Genomic DNA, 22,131 nt, shown 5'->3' with positions numbered 1-22,131 from the left:
AGTTGGGGGGGCTAAGAGGAAGTAGTAGGTAGCAGTGGGAAAGGGTCAAAAGGGGTCAGGGCAAAAGTTGCAAGAGGGGGCAGGGGCCAGGGGAGGGGCAGGAGGGAGGTGGAGGCTTTGGAGGAGGGGTTCAGGATGAAATGGGGGACAAGCTGGAGGTTTATAATGAATTTTGTTGCTCTATTTCAGACTACGGGGACGAGCCTGAGGGGCGGATGGTTGGAGGGGCAGAGGCTTCTGCGGATGCAGCCAGACAGGACATGGATCCAGACACACTGAGGGTGGATCACTCCTACCGTGACTTTGAGTCAGAGGATCCCGGGGTGGGGCCATCATCTGGACCGGCATCACAGCAGGTAGGGGACCTGGCTGCACTGGAGCAATTGCTCCATTCCTTGGGATCTGGGCAGGGGGGTTGTAGAGCGGAGGGCCTTCAGGAGGTTAGGATAGGGTCAGGGCTTAGGGATGGGGGTGATAGGGGAGGGGATTTGCAGAGTAGGGTTGTAACTGCCTCCCCTCTGCAGACACAGCCACGGAGGTCGCCAAAGGAGCGTGGGAGACATGGGGCGACAGAAGATCGCCTACATGGGGCAGGCTGGAGAGGACAACTGACAGGGCTGGCAGGAGGAGAAGGTCTAGGTCCCCAACCCCCAGGAGGGGCAGTCCACGGCCCAGGAAACAGGTGACCAGGCAGAGGGCGCTGGCTGGCGGGATGGAGAGATCGGAAACTACAGGGACAAGTGATCGGGGAGTCGAGATGGTTGGAGTGGCTACTGCACCCAGGAGTGAAGGTGAGGGTGCTAACAAGGTGCGGAGTCAGGATGCAAGTGCGCATGGTTTAAATGTGGCTCAGAGTTCATTGGTGAATGGTTTAAGGGATCTACTGGTGCAATTCGAGAAACAACTGGCAGGGCAGCAAGTGGGGAGCACGGTGAATGTGGCGTCGGCTTAGGGAGTGCCAGAGGTCGGGGTTACTGGGACAGTGGGCACGGAACAGACCACGGCAGGTGGAGCCGGCGCGGGAGGTACGTTGAAGGTGGCGGACAACGCCATGAGGAGACCTTGCCTTTGTTCAATAGGCCCGATGGGGATACGTCTTACACAGGACGTGAAAGAGAGGATCTGGAAAAGGGAATTCTTAGAAATATTTTCCCTGTTACCATTGGATCAAGTGTTGGAGATTAAGGACAGGAAAGGCGACAAGGAGAAGAAGGAAGAGAACGAGAGGAAGAAACGGTTTTGCAAGTTACCAAAGACCATGACCAATTGGTCACAGGTGTTTTGCATTTTAGCGGTGGTAATCAGGAAGAAATTCCCTATACAGTGCTCGGGTCTGTTCTGTTATTATAACGAGATCGTGGGGGATTATCGGACTTACGGGTGGTTGGCGTGGTGGAGATACAATAAGCAGTTTAGACAGAGAATGGCAGTTAGACCTGAGATGAGATGGGACGATAGGGACATGGGTATTTGGTTGGAGTTGATGACTTCGTTGCATGGCGGTAGTTCCTTTCATAGCACATGAGGCAATTGGTGAGGGGGTACAGGGACTGGAGGGTCCACAAGTGGGGGAAGTACGAGTAGGGGAGCAGCAATGGCCATCCGGAAGGGCCTCTGCTTCCAATTTAATGAGGGACAGTGTAAGTTTGGGAACAGATGTAAGTATAAACACGCCTGCTCGGAATGTGAGGGAGCCCACCCGTGGGCACGATGTTTCAAGAAGGGCAGTGGCATTGGAAAGGCCGGGGACACCGCTGCTAAGGGCCAGGACTCCAGTGAAGGTAAGAAGGATGGTGCCGTAGCTCGACCGTTACGCTAAAGTCAGGGGTAAGTCCGGGGATGCAGAATTATAACTCACGGGTTTTAGTTTGGGGTTTTGGATCCTCTTTGTGTAAGGGGGGTAGGTCGCGATTTCAGGGAATCTTCAGTCTGCAAATGATTATCCAGAGGTAGTTCAGGGGAAGCTGGATAAATAGGTGGCTTTGGGGAGGATGGTGGGACCATTTACCCACACCCCTTTCAGGAACCTGAGGGTATCTCCATTGGGGGTAGTGCCTTAAAGGCAAAGGTGCAATTTCGATGATTCATCATTTGTCTCATCCAAAAGGGGAGTCAGTCAATGACGGCATTGACCCGGGGTTGGCAGCAGTGTGGTATGCGTCTTTTAAGAAGGCGGTGGGTTTGGTTAGGAAAGCGGGGAAGGGAGCATTGATAGGGAAAGTTGATGTGGAGGCTGCCTTCCGGCTGTTGCCGGTCCATCCGGTTTGCCACCATCTCTTAGGATGTTTCTTTCAAGGGGCCTTTGATGTTGATTTGTGTTTACCGATGAGGTGTTTGATTTTGTGCGCCTACTTTGAGAAATTCAGCTCCTTCGTGAATTGGGTAGTTCGGCAGAGTTTGGGCCTGACATCTATGGTCCATTATTTAACTTACCACACTCCCCTGACTCTGCCTTGCCCATGAAGAGTCAGGGGAGTGTGGTAAGTTAATGGGACATTTCTTCCAGGTGGCCGATGACTTTAGGATCCCAGTGATGCATGAGAAGACTGAACGCCCCTCGAGTTTTTTAGGTATAAGGATTGACTCCAAATGGAATGTCGTTTGCTGGCAGACAAGGTGGAGGACCTGAGGAGGTCAATTGAGGGGGCGTTGTGTAAAAAGAAGCTGCAACTGTGGGAAATTCAGTCTTTGGTGGGGAAGCTGAACTTCGCTTGCAGGGTGATTCTGGTGGGAAGGGTATTTTGCAGGAAGCTTTCGCTGGCGAAGGCGGGAGTTAAGGAGCCCTGTCATTGGGTCCATTTTTCGGCTGAGCTTAAAGAAGACCTTAAGGTCTGGCTGGTTTTTCTGGCTAATTTTAATGGGAAAACCTTGGTCCAGGAGGTGGCTGTCTCTAACAAGGAGCTGCTCCTGTTCACTGATGCATCAGGGTCACTGGGCTTTGGGGCATATTGAAAGGGGAGTTGTGCATGGGGGAATGGCCAAGCAGTTGGAGAGATAAGGGGCTGACAATTTATTTTTATTTTTAGTGCTCTTTCCTTTGCTAGTGGCACTGAAAGTGTGGAACGAGAGGTTGCAGGATAGGAGGGTGATTTTCCATACGGATAATCTAGGGGTGGTCTATGCGGTTAACCGTTTGTCATCCAGCTTGCTGCCAGTTGTGCGCTTGCTCAGGTTGTTTGTGTTGAAATGCATGCAGCTGAATGTGTTCTTTCGTGCTGCCCATGTACCTGGTTGCCTTAACGTTATCGCTGACGCTCTCTCTCGCTTTCAGTGGACTTGATTTCAGGAAGCAGCCCCGGAGGTGGAGGTGGTTGGAGTTCCTTGCCCTCCAGAACTGTGGGAGTTGAGGTTTTGAAGTTGTAGAGGTGGCGAGGGGAGCTTTAGCTCGGGGAACCTGGGAGGCATATGTCAGGACATGGGAGCAGTGGCGACAGGTGTTACGTGCTAACGGGTGTGGTGACTCTAGAAGGGAGTGAATTCAGGTGTTGTTGGTGTGGATTGAGGAATGGAGGAGACAAGGTTTGTCGAAATTAGTAGTGAGAAGGCGGGTGGCCGCAATGGCCTTTCTTTTCAAGCTGCTGGGGTGGAGGGACTTAACTAAGCTGTTTGTCGTGAAATTGGCAGTTAAAAGCATTTGTAAGGGGAGGGCTTGTGGGGACGGACGGTGGACAGTTGTCTTCGGCATGCTGGTACAGCTGTGCGAGTCCTTGGTGGGGGTATGTGCATCTGAATTCAAAACATTATTGTTTCGGGCCACCTTTGTATTAGCTTTTTTCGGGGGTTTCCGCGTCTCGGAATTGGTCTGGGCCAATAGGGGGGACACTGTTGGTCTTCAGGCAAAAGATGTTTCAGTCAGGGACGGGCCCTGTGGATTTGGCTCAGGAAGTCAAAAACTGATCAGGAGGGGTTGGGGTGGTGGATTAGGATTTTTTGGGATCCAGGGGGGGATGTTGCCCGGTGGCGACTCTGGAGGCGTTTTTGAGGGTTAGGCCTGTTGGCCCCCTCCCCCTTTTAGTGCACCATGATGGTTCAACGTTATCCCATTTCCATTTTTTTGCAATTTTCCCGCGGGTTTTGTCCAGGCTGGGGTATGTGGCGTGGGAGTTCGGTACGCATTGCTTCCGTATCAGGGCTGCCACCGAAGCCGCCACTTTGGTTTAGGGGAGAGCGTGATTAGAAGGATTGGTGGTTGGAAGTCTGGATGCTTTTGTTTGTATGTGCAGCCGGAGTTGTTGGTTTAGTGTGTTCCATTTGTTTCAACGAGTCCAGTGCAGAGTTGGATTATAGGACATTCTTATATTTATTGGGCACGTAAGGCTTCAGTGAAGTGTCAAGGGTTGCAGTTGAATTTCCAGGAAGAGGCTGTGATAATCCGTTGGTTGGGAGTACGGGGTTTGAGGTGGGACCAGATTCTTAGGAAAGTGGTGGATTGTACCAGGTTGTTTCTACCACCTGCGATTCTTGTAATACATGCTGGGGAAAATGACCTGGGTTTTATGGCTCAGAGGGACCTGATTGAGTGCATTAGGAAGGATTTGGGTAGGTTAAAAGAGCTGTTCCCTGAGCTAATTATTTGATTGGTCTGATATTGAGCCCCGCTCTGTATGGAGGGCAACTTGGGATTTTAGGAAGCTGGAGGTCTCTAGGAAGAAAGTTAACAGGACTATCACCAGTTTCATAGTTAAAATGGGGGGAGTGGGTATTAGGCATGTGGAATTTGAAGGGGAGATGGGCCGGTGCTTCTTTTTAAAGGATGGGGGGGTCCATCTTAATGAGATTGGTCTTTGCCTGTTTAATTTTAACATCAGAGCGGGGGTTTAAGACCTTAGCCCGCCTGGGGCGCACTCGTCTGTGATGTGCTGTGGTGGGGGAGCTTGTTTTTTTTAGTCTATCTCCCTGGAGGAGATTCTCGACTGGCGTGCATTTTGACCCTCAATTCCGGCTAGTGGAGTGGGTGGGGCCAAGGGGTAGGAGGCGCATGGGTCAGTAGCAAGCTGGGAGCGGAAGCGGCAACATCCTCTTTGAGTTCTACAATAAGAAGGAGAAGTTCCCTCCTTAGTTAAGGGGTTTGTGTCGCAGCTGGGCGGGGGTGCTTGTTTAGTTTAAGGAAGTTGGCACTAAATTGGTACCTCCCTAAAGAGGCAGGAGAGCTGTTGGGGGGATGTTCCTGGCATGTAAGCCGGTGGAAGGTTCATCTCTGTGGCAAGCACCTTTTGTGGTTCAAATGTTAATATGTTGATATGATATCCAGTTTTATTCGTAATTTTATATGTTATGTTATTTATTAAAATAATTTATTTAATAAATGCGGGCTGCGGCCTTTATACCCATTCTCTCGTGTGTAGTCTTATTTAACGGAATGTATGCCTAATTTGGGGCCAATATTCAGAACTATATGAAGGGATATATCTGTGGCAGTCGTGTTTCTTAGCCAGTAAGTATTATAAAGATGTTTACAACTATAGTAATTGGTTCAATTTAAGCAGCTTTCAATAAATTATTTTTTCAGGCAAAAGATAAATTAATAATAATAATAATAAAAAGAAGATATATAAATATATATATATGATATACAGTTGGGTACAATTCCTTTAAAAGCTTGGCTTGTGGGTGCCACGTATGAAAGTTATATATCTACTAGTAATGCTTGTGCATTTTGCTGTGCTTTATAATTTATTGTTCACACTATATAGAGAGACAACATGTTATACTAAATTAGAATGGAACAAGTATTGCACCTTTTAACAACACATCTACATGTATTTGCTTTCATTGCAAAGGAGTAAAATGTTACCATAAGCAGACAGCACAGTAGTTCACTAGCAGAATAAACTTGTTGAAAAGCAATTTGAGAAATTAAGTATGTGTGAAGAAACATGTGCTTTTAGAAGTCCAGTCTGTGTATTATCAATAAAACTAATTACAAGTATTCAGGGATGTTTAGTAAAATGTTAACTTTGGCAGTGGCCTGACAGAGGATAGAGATAACGTTTATCACATTACAGTATCCAGTCAGGGAATACTACACCACATCTGACAGACAGATAAAAACATGAGCAGTAAAATTAATTTCAATTAAACCAAAGCTGTTTTAGCACCTTGAAAAGGCCTAGGCATGTTTCTAAGGTTACCAATGTCCTTAACAGAGCTTAACAGAGGTATATAAATTAGAGTTGTGAGAACTGAAATAGAGCAGATCCAGTATAAGTGCATGAGGAGTGCATGAAGTAATGATGTAGCGAGGTGTTTTTACTATATTCTGTAGCAATGCTGTTGAGCCTTTTTACAACATTGTATATAATCTCCAGAAACCAGCTTAATAGACATAAGAGAATAATTAAAAATATTGAAAAGGGGCATATACAGTTGTGCTCATAGGTTTACATACCCTGGCAGAATTTATGATTTCTTAGCCATTTTTCAGAGAATATGAATGATAACACAAAAACTTTTCTTTCACTCATGGTTAGTGTTTGACTGAAGCCATTTATTATCAATCAACTGTGTTTATTCTTTTTAAATCATAATGACAACAGAAACTACCCAAATGACCCTGATCAAAAGTTTACATACCCTGGTGATTTTGGCCTGATAACATGCTCACAAGTTGACACAAAGGGGTTTGAATGGCTATTAAAGGTAACCATCCTCACCTGTAATCTGTTTTCTTATAATTAGTGTGTGTGTATAAAAGGTCAATGAGTTTCTGGACTCCTGACAGACTCTTGCATCTTTCATCCAGTGCTGCACTGACAATTCTGGATTCTGAGTCATGGGGAAAGCAAAAGAATTGTCAAAGGATCTGCGGGAAAAGGTAGTTGAACTATATAAAACAGGAAAGGCATAAAAAAAGATATCCAAGGGATTGAGAATGCAAATCAGCAGTGTTCAAACTCTAATAAAGAAGTGGAAAATGAGGGGTTCTGTTGAAACCAAACCACGGTCAGGTAGACCAACTAAAATTTCAGCCACAACTGCCAGGAAAATTGTTCGGGATGCAAAGACAAACTCACAAAAAACTTCAGGTGAAATACAGGACATGTGGTGTGACTGTTTCAAGATGCACAATAAGGAGGCACTTGAAGAAAGATGGGCTGAATGGTTGAGTCGCCAGAAGAAAGCCATTACTACGCAAATGCCACAAAGTATCCCGCTTACAATAAGCCAAACAGCACAGAGACAAGCCACAAACCTTCTGGCACAAAGTCATTTGGAGTGATGAGACCAAAATTTAGCTTTTTGGCCACAACCATAAACGCTAATTTGGAGAGGAGTCAACAAGGCCTATGATGAAAGGTACACCGTTCCTACTGTGAAACACGAGGTGGATCGCTGATGTTTTGGGGATGTGTGAGCTACAAAGGCACAGGAAATTTGGTCAAAATTGATGACAAGATGAATGCAGTATGTTATCAAACAGAACGCCTCATTTTCCACTTCTTGATTAGAGTTTGAACACTGCTGATTTGCATTCTCAATTCCTTGGATATATTTGTATATCCCTTTCCTGTTTTATACAGTTCAACTACCTTTTTCCCACAGATCCTTTAACAATTCTTTTTCTTTCCCCGTGACTCAGAATCCAGAAACGTCAGTGCAGCACTGGATGAAAGATGCAAGGGTCTGTCAGGAGTCCAGAAACTCATTGACCTTTTATACACACACACTAATTACAAGCAAACAGATCACAGGTGAGGATGGTTACCTTTTATAGCCATTCAAACCCCTTTGTGTCAACTTGTGTGCATGTTATCAGGCCAAAATCACCAGGGTATGTAAACTTTTGATCAGGGTCATTTGGGTAGTTTCTGTTGTCATTATGATTTAAAAAGAGTAAACACAGTTGATTGATAATAAATGGCTTCAGCCAAACACTAACCATGAGTGAAAGAAAAGTTTTTGTGTTATCATTCATATTCTCTGAAAAATGGCCAAGAAATCATAAATTCTGCCCGGGTATGTAAACTTATGAGCACAACTGTATGTGCAGCCACCAATTAGCAGCTAGATCCCAGCTCCTGAGCCTACCTAGGTATGCTTTTCTACACATGATGCCAATTAGATAACAAACATAAATTATAAAGTTGTTTGAAACATTTTGGGTTTCATGTCCCTTTAATGAATTTAACCCAGATTAAATGAAATAGACAGTGGCACCTGTGGTAGAAGGAAAGCATGCAGTTAGTCAGTAAGCCAGCACAGCAGCATAGTAACTCATACATACTGAAAAAGCTTATTTAAAGGGACATGAATCTCCAAATTTTTCTTTCATTATTCCGATGGAGCATACAATTTTCAACAACTTTCCAACATACTTTTATGATCAAATGTGCTTTATTCTCTTGGTCTCCTTTAATAAAGGAGCAGCAAATCACTACTAAGAGCTAGCTAAACACATCAGTAAGCCAATGTTAAGAGTTACATTTGTGCAGCCACAAATCAGCAGCTAGCTCCCAGCTGTATAAGCTCACCACACTGTTTTAAGTAACTTTGCAATATTCTTTAATGCCAGTAGCTGAAATCTGCTCATTTTACACTCTCCTGATGCCAATTTCAGTGAATACAGAACATTGAATTGGTGTATGCACACTGCGTACAATCTTTTGTAACATCCATGCATGTGTACGAATTAATGGCGTATAGAGGACTTAATTATTAGGGGGGGCACTTCCCAGAGGTCCACAGGTATTTTAGGGGTGTGGACGCAACAAGGCATCTTGGTTAGTGGGCAAGGCTGGTTGTTCTGTGGGCATGGTTGGGTTGCCAATGGACAGGGCTGGGGGAAGTCTGTACAGAAATGTGTCTGAAAAAATGACCGATGATTACAGTTCGGGGGCCAGCCATTATATTGGGGGTCACTTGCACTAATCATCAGCATCATCTGCTCGATGATTAGCACCTGGGGCATGCAAAAATATTCAAATCTTAGAATTAATTTCAGCTACAAGCTGAAAACAGTATACTAGAGCTGTATTATTATTATTATTATCGGTTATTTGTAGAGCGCCAACAGATTCCTCAGCACTAACAGTCACAATTTTCTCTAAATTGTTCCTTTATTCTAAATTGTCTGAAGAAAAATTACTAGGTAAAAAAATAACCTAAAATGGTCCGGCTCCTAAGATTTATATTCTTGCTTTTTAAATAAAGATAGCAAGAGAACGAAGAAAAAAATGATAATAGGAGTAAATTAGAAAGTTTCTTAAAGGACCAGTCAACACAGTAGATTTGCATAATCAACAAATGCAAGATAACGAGACAATGCAATAGCACTTAGTCTGAACTTCAAATGAGTAGTAGATTTTTTTTTCTGACAATTTTAAAAGTTTTGTCTTTTTCCACTCCCTCTGTACCATGTGACAGCCATCAGCCAATCACAAATGCATACACGTACCATGTGACAGCCATCAGCCATTCACAAATGCATACACACTTATTCTTGCACATGCTCAGTAGGAGCTGGTGACTCAAAAAGTTTAAATATAAAAACACTGTGCACGTTTAGTTAATGAAAGTAAATTGGAAAGTTGTTTAAAATTGCATGCTCTATCTGAGTAATGAAAGTTTTATTTTGATTGAGTGTCCCTTTAAAATTGCATGCTCCATCTGAATCATGAAAGAAAGAAATTGGGTTTAGTATCAGTTTAAGATATGAAGACTGTCTTCAAATGTTATTTTTACTAATCTGCATCTGTAATTTCTGCTACAACTTTAAAAAAAAAGTCAAAATTGAAATATCCATGAGTGCATTTCAGTTTTGAATAAAAACATTTTTGCAAAATACTTCCATTAACAAACATGCTCTAGTAAAAGTTATTAATGTTTTTCAGCAGCAAACACACATATGCTTGAGGGCCTATATACCAGTATTCAGACACTACACCTTCTCAGAGAGTCAGCAATAGCTTATATGACAAGAATTAAAGGGACAGGCTAGTCAGAATTAAACTTTCATGATTCAGATAGATCATGTTATTTTAAACAACTTTCCCATTTACTTTTATCATCAAATTTGCCTTGTTCTCTTGGTATTCTTAGTTCAAAGCTAAACCTAGGTAGGCTCATATGCTAATTTCTAAGCCCTTGAGGGCTTCCTGTTATCTGAATGCATTTGCCAGTTTTTCCCAGATAGAGGACATTAGTTCACGTGTGTCATATAGATATTATTGTGCTCATGCCCGTGGAGTTACCTAGGAGTCAGCACTGATTGGCTACAATGCAAGTCTGTCAAAAGAACTGAAAAAGGGGGCAGTCTGCAGAGGCTTAGATACAAGGTAATCACAAAGGTAAAAAGTTTATTAATGTAACTGTGTTGTTTATTAAAAACTGGGTAATGGGTAATAAACGGCTAGATTATGAGTTTGGCGTTAGAAGCTGTGCGGTGCTAACAAGCAGTTTATGCTCACCACTCACTTACAGACAGCGCTGGTATTACGGGTTTTTCCAAACCCCGCGTTAACCGCAAAAAAGTGATTGTAGAGCAAAATTTTGCTCCACATCTCACCTCAATACCAGCGCTGCTTACGTTAGCGGTGAGCTGGCTGAACGTGCTTGCATCAGCCAATAGGATTTTTTCTACCTTAATTCCGATTGGCTGATAGAATTCTATCAGCCAATCGGAATTGAATGGACGCCATCTTGGATGACCTCATTTAAAGGAACCTTCATTCAGTAGTAGCCGTCGGTAGAAGAGGATGCTCCACGTCGGATGTCTTGAAGATGGACCCGCTCCGCGCCGGATGGATGAAGATAGAAGATGCCGTCTGGATGAAGACTTCTGCCCGGCTTGGATGAAGACTTCTGCCCATCTGGAGAACCACTTCTGCCCGGTTGGATGAAGACGTCTCCCGGTAGGTTGATCTTTAGGGGGTTAGTGTTAGTTTTTTTTAAGGGGGGATTGGGTGGGTTTTAGAGTAGGATTGGTTGTGTGGGTGGTGGGTTTTAATGTTGGGGGGGGATTTGTAATTTTTTTTACAGGTAAAAGAGCTGATTACTTTGGGGCAATGTCCCGCAAAAGGCCCTTTTAAGGGTTATTTGTAATTTAGGGTAGGGAAGGGCTTTTTTATTTTGGGGGGGCTTTTTTATTTTGTTAGGGGGATTAGATTAGGTGTAATTAGTTTAAAAATCTTGTAATTCTTTTTATTATTTTCTGTAATTTAGTGTTTTGTTTTTTTTGTACTTTAGATAATTTAATTTAATTTAGGGAATTAATTTAATTATAGTGGTAGTTTTAGGTGTAATTGTAACTTAGGTTAGATTTTAATTTACAGGTACTTTTGTCTTTATTTTAGCTAGGTAGTTATTAAATAGTTAATAACTATTTAATAACTATTCTACCTAGTTAAAATAAATATAAACTTGCCTGTAAAATAAAAATAAACCCTAAGCTAGCTACAATGTAACTATTAGTTATATTGTAGCTAGCTTAGGGTTTATTTTATAGGTAAGCATTTAGTTTTAAATAGGAATAATTTAGTTAATGATAGTTATTTTATTTATATTTATTTAAATTATATTTAAGTTAGGGGGGTTAGGGTTAGGGTTAGACTTAGATTAAGGGTTAATAACTTTAATATAGTGGCAGCGACGTTGGGGGCAGATTAGGGGTTAATAAATGTAGATAGGTGTCGGCGATGTTAGGGACGGCAGATTAGAGGTTAATAAAATGTAACTAGTGTTTGCGAGGCGGGAGTGCGGCAGTTTAGGGGTTAATATATTTATTATAGTGGCGGCAATGTCCGGTTCGGCAGATTATGGGTTATAAAATTGTATTAAGCGTTTGCAATGTGGGGGGGCCTCGGTTTAGGGGTTAATAGGTAGTTTATGGGTGTTAGTGTATTTTTTAGCACTTTATTTAAGAGTTTTATGCTACGGCGTTGTAGTGTAAAACTCTTAACTACTGACTTTAAAATGCGGTACCCGGCTTGACAGGAGAGGGTGTACCGCTCACTTTTTGGCAGACTCGTAATACCGGCGCTATGCAAGTCCCATTGAAAAAAGAGGATACGCAATTGACGTAAGTGGATTTGCGGTATTTCCGAGTCTGGCCAAAAAAGTGAGCGGTGAGCCTGTACCTTCAAGACTTGTAATACCAGCGGGCGTTAAAAAGCAGTGTTGGGACCGGCCAATGCTGCTTTTTAAGCCTAACGCCAAACTTGTAATCTAGCCGAAGGAAATTATCTATCTTTTTAAACAATAACAATTCTGGAGTAGACTGTCCCTTTAAGTTTTCAGTGACACTATACACGCTAATGCCAGCTCTCAGGGCAGGCATGGTCTTTGAATCACAAGACTTTAGTTACATGTAGCATATGTATGTATGAAAACAGTCATAACTTTTACTAGAGGCATTTTTGCTAATGGTAGAATATTGCAATTTGCAAAATAAATTATATTTAAAACTGAAATGGACCCATGCACCTTTGAATTTCAATTTTTCTGTCAATTTAAGCTTGTTTAAAGTTGCAGCTGCTGGATAGTACGTACATTGCTATAAAATTAATTGTCTATAATTATTTTTAATGTTATTTACTTCAACAAATTGTGCTTTTTTATTTTCCTTCAGAGGATGGGGTACTAAATACTTAAAGGGACGGTCTACACAAAAATTGTTATTGTTTAAAAAGATAGATAACACCTTTATTACCCGTTCCCCAGCTTTGCACAACCAACATTGTTAGATTAATATACTTGATAACATTTAAACCTCTTAATGTCTGCCTGTTTCAAATGCTCTATTGACAGCCTCTTAATCACATGGTTTTGTATTTGCTTTTCACAACAGGAGACTGCTAGTTCATGTGGCCATAGAGATAACGTGTTCACGCTCGGGAAGTTATTTAAGAGTTAGCACAACACAGTACTAATTGCAACTCATTCTCAATAGATTTTAAATAGTCACAGTCATGTGATCAGGGGGCTGTCAGAAGATGGTTAGCTACAAGGTAATCACAGAGGTAAAAAGTGTATTAATATAACTGTGTTGGTTATGCAAAACTGGGGAATGGGTAATAAAGGGATTATCTATCTTTTAAAACAATAAATATGCTATCGTAGACTGTACCTTTAAAGGGACATGAAACCCAACATTTTTCTTTCATGACTTAGACAGAGCATAACATTTTAAACATCTTTCCAATTTACTTCTATTATTTAATTTGCTTCCTTCTCTTGTTATCCTTTTGCTGAAAGGTTAATCTAGGAAAGCTCAGGAGCAGCAAAGAACCTAGGTTCTAGCTGCTCATTAGTAGCTGCATATATTTACCGATTTTCATTGGCTCACCCATGTGTTCATTCAGCAACCAGAAGTGCATTGCTGCTCCTTCAACAAATCATACCAAGAGAATGAAGAAAAATTGATAATAGGAGTAAATTAGAAAGTTGCTTAAAACTACAAGCTCTATCTAAATCATGAAAGAAAAAAATTGGGATTTATATCCCTTTAAATATGCTGCCACTGTGGTTGGTTAGATTAGTGAATAGCCATAGCAATATCAATAAGATATTTTTTGCCATTTTTAAATGCTTATAAAAGTGTTTTTATACAGATCTTTTGCATCCTAGTGCCAGAGAATAATGTTTAAAAAATATGTTACTGCTCCTTTAATAATGTGCCTGAATACAAAACACAAAAGCTTACCCTAAAAGTAGACTAAAAAAAAATATTTCTCTCATACTCTCTTGAAAGTAATCTAATGTTTGCCCTAAAGCAATGAATTGAGATTTAAATACTTACAAATCTTTCGATTAGTAAACCCGACCCTTTTGATGTACTATACTTCACTGTCAGTTGAAGCTCAGATTAGTTTTACATATAATCTTCCCCTACCAAAGCATCCTGTTGCTATGACTACTTGAGCACAGGTAGGTAATTCAAGATTTTAACACATGCTAAAGGTCTAGGAATACTTAGAAAACTGAGACAAGTATGTTGTCAGCCTCTTGACTTATATTGCTGTCAGGCAAGTGATGATCAGAATACGTTACATACTACCCAACAAGAATGTAATGCGATAATACACCTTGTCATTTTTGAGTTGACTTTATTAAAGCTTTCTGAACCATAATAATCTTTCAATCTAGTATATTTAAAAGGGACATGAAAGTAAAAAGTAAAGTTTCAGATCTCAGATAGCGCATTTGATTTTAATAAACTTTACTTTTTCATGTATCTTAAAAAGTCTAAATTAAACTTGGCTCAATAGCGTTTGCCATTTTAAATAACTTTCTAATCTACTTACATTATCAAATGTTCTTATTTCTCTTAATTGAAAAATATATCTAAGTAGCCTCAGAACTAGTAAAGCAGTACTGGTAGCTAACTGTTGATTTGTGGCTACACACATATTCCTATTTTCCGTTGGCCCACCAGGTTTGTTCAGTTAGCTCCTAGTATTGCTTCCCTGGAGATGATTTAAACTTTGTAATTAATCCCTTTCTGAGGATTACACAACAATGGTCGAATAAATAAATTCTCTTAAAGGGATACTAACCCCTCATTTTTTCTTTCATGATTCAGATAGAGCATGCAATTTTAAGCAACTTTCTAATTTACTCCTATTATCAATTTTTCTTTGTTCTCATGTTATCTTGATTTGAAAAAGCAGTAATAAAAGGTTAGGAGCCGGCCCATTTTTTAGTTCAGCACCTTGGTAGAGCTGCTGATTGGTTTGCTACATTTAGCCACAAATCAGCAAGTGCTACCCATGTGCTGAACAAAAAATGGTCTGGCTCTAAAGCTTACAGTACTGCTTTTTCAAATCAAGATAGCATGAGAACAAAGAAAAATTGATAATAGGAGTAAATTAGAAAGGTGCTTAAAATCTCATGCTCTATCTGAATCATGAAATAAAAAAAATGGGTTTAGTATCCCTTTAATCATTAGAGCATTTTCTATTTTTCACTTTTATATCCCTTTAAGAGTCAATTTGTCGTACAGGGAGAAAGGATGAGGGAATGTTGCAATTTTGACATTTGAATAGAAGAACTAATGTTTCTCTTTACATTTCTTCTGTCATTCAGATGTGGAAATTAATTCCCATATATTTACATTGAGGTCGAAGAGAATCACAATTATACTCTTTGATGAATGGATATAAAAAGAAATTGTACCTGACAATCTTATGTTACATTAGAAAATAAAATATTAAATCCAATACAAGGAAATATTTTTTTTTGTTTCTTAAAACATAATAGGCAAAAGTTCAGCAAGCATTTGGCATTCATTGAAGGAAAAGAAAAGTCAAAATTAAACGTGCATGATTCAGATAGAGCATGTCATTTTAAGACACTTTTAAATTCACTTCTATTTTCAAATGTGCTTTGTTCTCTTGGTATCCCTTGTTGAAAAGGAATACGCACATATCATACACTAGTGGGAGCTAGCTACTGATTGGTGCCTGCACACATTTGTCTCTTGTGATAGGCTAACAAGATGTGTTCATCTAGCTGCAAGTAGTGTAATGCTGTTCCTTCAACAAAGGATAACAAGATAATAAAGCACATTTTATAATAGAAGTAAATTGGAAAGTTGTTTAAAATTGTATGTTCTATATTATTTATTATATATTATTTGCCTTCCAACCCTTTAAGTTTTAATATTGTGGTACAAAATTACCACCACACCTGGTAGGGAACATCATGACAGGTATTTAAATATTCAGGCCTTTGGGAACGTTTTCTAATTAGAATCTGTTATCCTCTGTTTTATTTCAGGTTTAATGCATACAACATATTAATCATAATTCCCTCGTCTTTGTTTGTATGTTATATGACTACTATTTAAGATAAATACCTTTGTTCAGGGCAGAAACTATCATGTAACATTAATATTTTCTGGCACTGCCTCTACAGTACACATAGGATGTTCAGCTACTAAAGCATTGGATTTGACGAGATGCAAACCTGGGAACACTTGGCTAGGCTGCTCTCAATTGGCAGCACAACAGCTTGACATTGGTTAAGACTGACAATAAACTAGGGTTTGCAGTCAATTATGGCCTTAAACAAGTAACATTATCTAACCATTCCGTATGTACCAATAAATTAGATTATTAGCTGCTTGAAGCATCGCTTCACAATGACTGCATTGTTCTATTGAACTCTACAGACTCAGAAAATAACTGACATTTCTAATATACAGATAATTATTTTGAATCTGAAGAGATTAAGAATTCCCTCTTTACATATCTTATAAGACATTATTATTGTATGTTCAACATAAGCAGGATTTGCTCATATCAGGATATGTTGACTTTGGAATACTCTCAGCAGTTGATCACACTGCACCATATTCACTCGGGGTATCTCGTGCCTCTCTAGGATCGCAATTTCCCAAGTTATTTTATGTAATTATTCATTAATAAACTTCAGTCTATCCATTCTTTAATGAATCACCTAAATAGAATAACATAGGGACTGGTGAAGCACGACAAGCTCTGAGACTGCCGAGTTCTGTGAAGCGGGTGTTTTTTCAGCTGAAGCTATTTCATGTCTATTTCAGCTTACTCAGAAAAAGTCAGTTTTGAAATCAGTGCTATCACGCAACCCTGTAAATAAACCCCTTAGTTTACTAGTTAGAAAATGCTTTGATGTTTGTTTTCCTTAAGCTAATCTCCAGTTCTTTTTATGTCTTTACAGATATATATAAAACAGCCTGTTTCATTTTTGTAATAACAAAATGTATTATTCATCATTAAAAAAGGATTTTACTCCAGAACAAATTCCTACTCCATTGCACAGATAATTATTTGCAGTACTGGGTGACACCTATATAATGCATTAACAAGCTCTTGAACCAGACTGCTGGGACTTGTTGGTGGACCCCTAGCAGATAACATCCCAGCACCCCCCCCCCACACACACACACACACACTGGCAATTGAGTTCAGAGAGAATAATCTACCTTCTCTGGATACTCCAAACAATTACAGAATGTAGGTTTTCCACATCGAAGTACGAGCCCTGCTAAAATAATTTGAAAAAACAATGCTAAACTGATTTAGCAGCCTAATAAGCATCAAACAGTCTGGAACTGAACACATGGGTGAACATTCAGCAGAATTGGCAGAGACGGTGGAGAAGGCTGATCAACATGAACATGCTGAGAATGTCGCAACCCGACTACCCACAGGAAAAAGTACCTTTACTCATGCAAGTTGCCGGATACAGAGCATTCTTTTCCTCTTCCTCTCCTGCACACCAGGGGATATGACCAGCCCCCGTGAGGGAGAGGGTGGTCAACAGCTGACCCTGGATGGGAATTATCTTCACAGCTACTCACGGGCTACCTCGTCTTCATGTCAAGTCTTTCTTCAGAATGTTTGACTTTATGCATTATTATAGAAGTGTTTTATGGAGACTGAACTGTCTGAATCACCAGTTAAAGGGACAGTCTACAATAGAATTTGTATTGTTTTAAAAGATAGATAATCCCTTTATTACCCATTCCCAGGTTTTGCATAACCAACACAGTTATATTAATACACTTTTTACCTCTGTGATTACCTTGTATCTAAGCATCTTCTGACAGCCCCCTGATCACATGACTGTGACTATTTAAAATCTATGGAGTTGCATTTAGTACTGTGTTGTGCTGCCTCTTAAATAACTTCCCAGGCGTGAACACATTATCTCTATGGCCCACATGAACTATCAGTCTCCTGTTGTGAAAAGCAAATACAAAAGTATGTGATTAAGAGGCTGTAAATAGAGCCTTTGAAACAGGCAGAAATTATGAGGTTTAAATGTTATAAAGTATATTAATCTAACGATGTTGATTGTGCAAAGCTGGGGAATGGGTAGTAAAGGTATTATCTATCATTTAAAACAATAACACTTTTTGTGTAGGCTGTCCCTTTAAGGCTTAGTTATTTGGATAGTTGTAAACCTCTTTCTTTTGCTCAACATATTCTCTTTCAATATGTGGCTTATTATTTTATGTCAATAATAGTAAGTTATATGTCTTAGAAAATTCCTATCACTTATTAGGCAATATTTGTGCTGTCCACAATAGTTATTTTACATTATACTTATAGCAGACCCTTGTGGTAGCATTACCTTGATATTTTCACAGAGGACACACAGTTCACACTTTGAGAGTATTTAATTATCTGAATATGTATGTAGGGTCCTCCAAAGCTCATGTCTCATAAATGAATGATTGCTTCTCATTACATGTTCACCCCCAAAAACTATTCTGTCAAGAATCCCACATAGTAACACCCTAAAACTCAGTCTACAGGACATATTTTTATGTCAGACCCCACCATCTTTATTGAGATACAGACCACCTTAGTAAGGTCTATATATATATATATATATATATATATATATATATATATATATATATAAGGCCTACGTCTTTGGAGACTACCCTATAATATAAAACAGTTACAAGACCATTAGATGTTAGACCATTGTCTCCTGATAATCCATCTCTGAAGCTATCCTATGAATACTGTTCAATTTTTCCTCCTAAGATTTTTATTCAACAGGGGATTCCTTCTTTTATAGCATATAAAGTGTAAACGTTTCTATGTGGGAACTAATTATAAATGTGATGTTCCTTTGAAAGTCACTTCTAACTTTCAGAAAATGTTATTTAATAGGAGGTGGCTACTTATATATTCTAAGGTTGGCTGCTTAATTCTACAGTTACATAAAGCTTTAGTATCTTGCTATCATTGAGATAAACAGATAGATAACTTTGGAGTAAATATCCTCCCCTAAATATAAAATAAAATTAACAACCTATACTTTCATCTATGCTACTGCTATATTATTGATTTTATATTATATTTATATTATTTGCTCACCTGAGATTACTACATTTTTCTACAATGTTATTGATATTATCTTAAAGTCAAAGAGTGACTGTTTATATGACTAGAATTCAAATCAGCCAATAGGATTTCAGTAGCTCTCATCCTATTGGCTGTTTTAAACAGCCAATAGGATGTTAGAAGCTCTCATCCTATTGGCTGATTTAAATTTGAATAATCAAATCAGCCAACAGGAATGCAAGGTACGCCATTTTGAAACGGCTACCTTGCATTCAACTTCAGTGTACGGTGGTGACAGATGGGATCAGCTTCCAGGATGGCTCCGCTCCAAGCCACCGGGATGAAGATAGAAGATGCCCCCGGGATGGATGAAGATATCGCCGTCTGGATAAAGACTTCTCACTGCCTGGATGGAGATGGATGTCCGGACTTCAGTAACTGTGAGTAGTTTTTATGGGGTTAGTGTTAAGGTTGTTTTTTTTTTTTTTTTTGGGTGTTTTTTTTTTAGATTAGGGCTTTGGGCTTTTGGAAAAGAGCTTAATGCCCTTTTAAGGGCAGTGAGAAAGAGCTGAATGCCCTTTTAAGGGCTATGCCCATACAAATGCCCCTTTAGGGGCAATGGGTAGCTTAGGTTTTTTTAGAGTTAGGTTTTTATTTTGGCGGGTTAGTTGGGTGGTGGGTTTCACTGTTGGGGGGACTTTGTATTTTTTTACAGGTAAAAGAGCTGTTTAACTTAGGGCAATGCCCTACAAAAGGCCCTTTTAAGGGCTATTGGTAGTTTATTGTATGCTAGGGGGTGTTTTTATTTGGTGGGGGAGGCTTTTTTATTTTTATAGGGCTATTAGATTAGGTGTAATTGTTTTTATTTTTGATAATTTTGTTTATTATTTTTTTCAAGCTTAGTGTTTTTTATTTTTTATAATTTAGTATTTATTATTTTTTGTAATTTTAGATTTTTAATTTTTTTTCGTAGTGTTTGTTTTTTTTAAATTTGTAATTAAGATTTTTTTATTGGTAGTATTTTTTTATTTAATTAGAATAGTAATGTTAGGTTAATATATAGTTTAATGTTAGGTTTATTTTTATTTCACAGGTAAGTTTTTATTTATTTTAAAATAGTTATATTGTAATTTAAATTTTAAGTTAGGGGGGTGTTAGATTTAGGGTTTAATAGTTTAATTTAGTGTTTTGCTATGTGGGGGGCTGGCAGTTTAGGGGTTAATAGGTTTATTTAGTAGCGGCAATGTGGGGGGCAGGAGGTTTAAGGATTAATAGGTTTATTTAGTGGCAGCGATGTTGGGGAGTGGCGGAGTAAGGGTTAATAGTTTTATTGGAGTGGCGGAATAGGGATTAACTACTTTATTTAGGTGTTTGCGATGTCAGAAGCAGCAAAATAGGGGTAAATAACTTTTATTAGTGTCGGCGATGTCGGGGGTGGCAGATTAGGGGTGTTTAGACTTGGGGATTATGTTAGGGTTAGGGATGGGCGAATGTTTTGCAACATTCGAAAAACGGCACGAATTTTAACACGTTCGTTCGAATCGAATTTCGAATGTTTACATAACATTCTAACATTCGATTTTCGAATGTTCGGTTTCGAATTTTACGATTACATTCGAAAATATTCTTTTCGAAAAATTCGAATTTAGATTGTATAGTATTTCTAATGCTTTTTCTTTAAATGTAATATTCAAATTATGCAATATTCGAATTCGAAAAATTCAAATTTAGATTGTAATAGTATTTCTAATGCTTTTTCTTTAAATGTAATATTCGAATTATGCAATATTCTATATGGAAACATTCAAAATGATATATTTGTATCTATTATGTATCAATTTACTAGATTCCCGCCCTACCACATGAACTATTGAACTTCTGAATAGTATTTGTTAAATAGAATGTTAAATTCGAAATTTCAAATGTGGACATTCGATATAATTATAAACATTCGAATTCGAAAGTGACATTCGAAAACTGTAAATAACATTCGATTTTTGAATTTTTAAGAATATTCATTCTTATTGACATTCGGATTTAGAATTCGAATTTCGGTAATAACATTCGTTCTACATTCGAAATTCGAAAATTTACACATTCGCCCATCCCTAGTTAGGGTGTTAGGTTTAAACATAACTTTTTTCTCCCATAGACATCAATGGGGTTGTGTTACGAAGCTTTTCATTCCGCGCTTCAGTTGTTAGTTTTTTTCTAACACTCTCTCCCATTGATGTCTATGGGAAAGCGTGCACGTGCACGTCAAAACAGCCCTTGGCTTTTGTGCAGTATGGAGCTTAACGCCACCATATTGCACGCACAAGGAGGCTTTTCAGTAACTCATAATGGCAGCGCTATGGAGAGTAAAATAACGCAACCCTGTTTAGCGCAAAACTTAATCTACGTGAAAGTAAATGATATATACCAAAAAGCATATCAGCAAACTATAATACAATGAAATAAATAGAAACAGAAGAAAAAATAATAAGGCAGGATTAAAATTTTGTCTTCATTGGCAGGTATATCGGCTACGCTATTGGTCTCCTAATGGGGGCTGACCACTGCACATGAGGGTAGAATGAATATGGTCCAAAATATTATTAAATGTATTGAGATCATGATTACAAGGTTACATTTCCCACAATATATCTATAATCATATAGTTTATCTTCAATAACTTCTAATAATCCAGACCCCAGTGCTGGGCCATCATAAGTTTCATTGGACATATTCCTATCCATTTATTATGACCTAGTCCTAGGGCAGGTTATCAACAACCAGGAAATACTTTTATTTATATTTGGTGCGTTATTATAATGCCACCAGAATATAATTAGGAAGTAAATAATATTGTGATAACCTTCAATGTAATTCACATACATAATAGGGTTATAAATTAACCTTAAAATACAGAGGCCTAGGTTACGAGTGGAGTGCTATCGTTAGCACGAGGAGTGAAAACGCAATCGCAAGATCACTGTGTTCTATATGCTCAAATACATATTACAAGTGGCGCTCTGTGCAAATTACTGCAAATTCATTTACGCAAACTCACTGTAATTTACACTCCCCATATTTAATATGGGTAGTGTAGAGCGGTAATATGTGCTTATATTAAAAGTTGAAAGTAAATGCGATCGCATGAACGCAAATGCATTTACTGCTCAAACTTTTAAGTTGCGTAAAGAGTTTGTTCGGATGAAACAGTTACGCTAAACTTCACAATGAACCCCTAAACCGCAACCCACCCACATTGCAAACGACCTCTGTACACTATTAACACCTAAACCGCCACACCCCCACTCACAGTAAGCTTCTACACTATTAACCCCTAAACCGCAAGCCCCCCACA

This window comes from Bombina bombina, chromosome 2 (genome assembly GCF_027579735.1).
Source record: "Bombina bombina isolate aBomBom1 chromosome 2, aBomBom1.pri, whole genome shotgun sequence".
Taxonomy (NCBI): domain Eukaryota; kingdom Metazoa; phylum Chordata; class Amphibia; order Anura; family Bombinatoridae; genus Bombina; species Bombina bombina.
The sequence above is the reverse complement of the archived record's forward strand: the minus strand, read 5'-3'. Positions refer to the sequence as shown.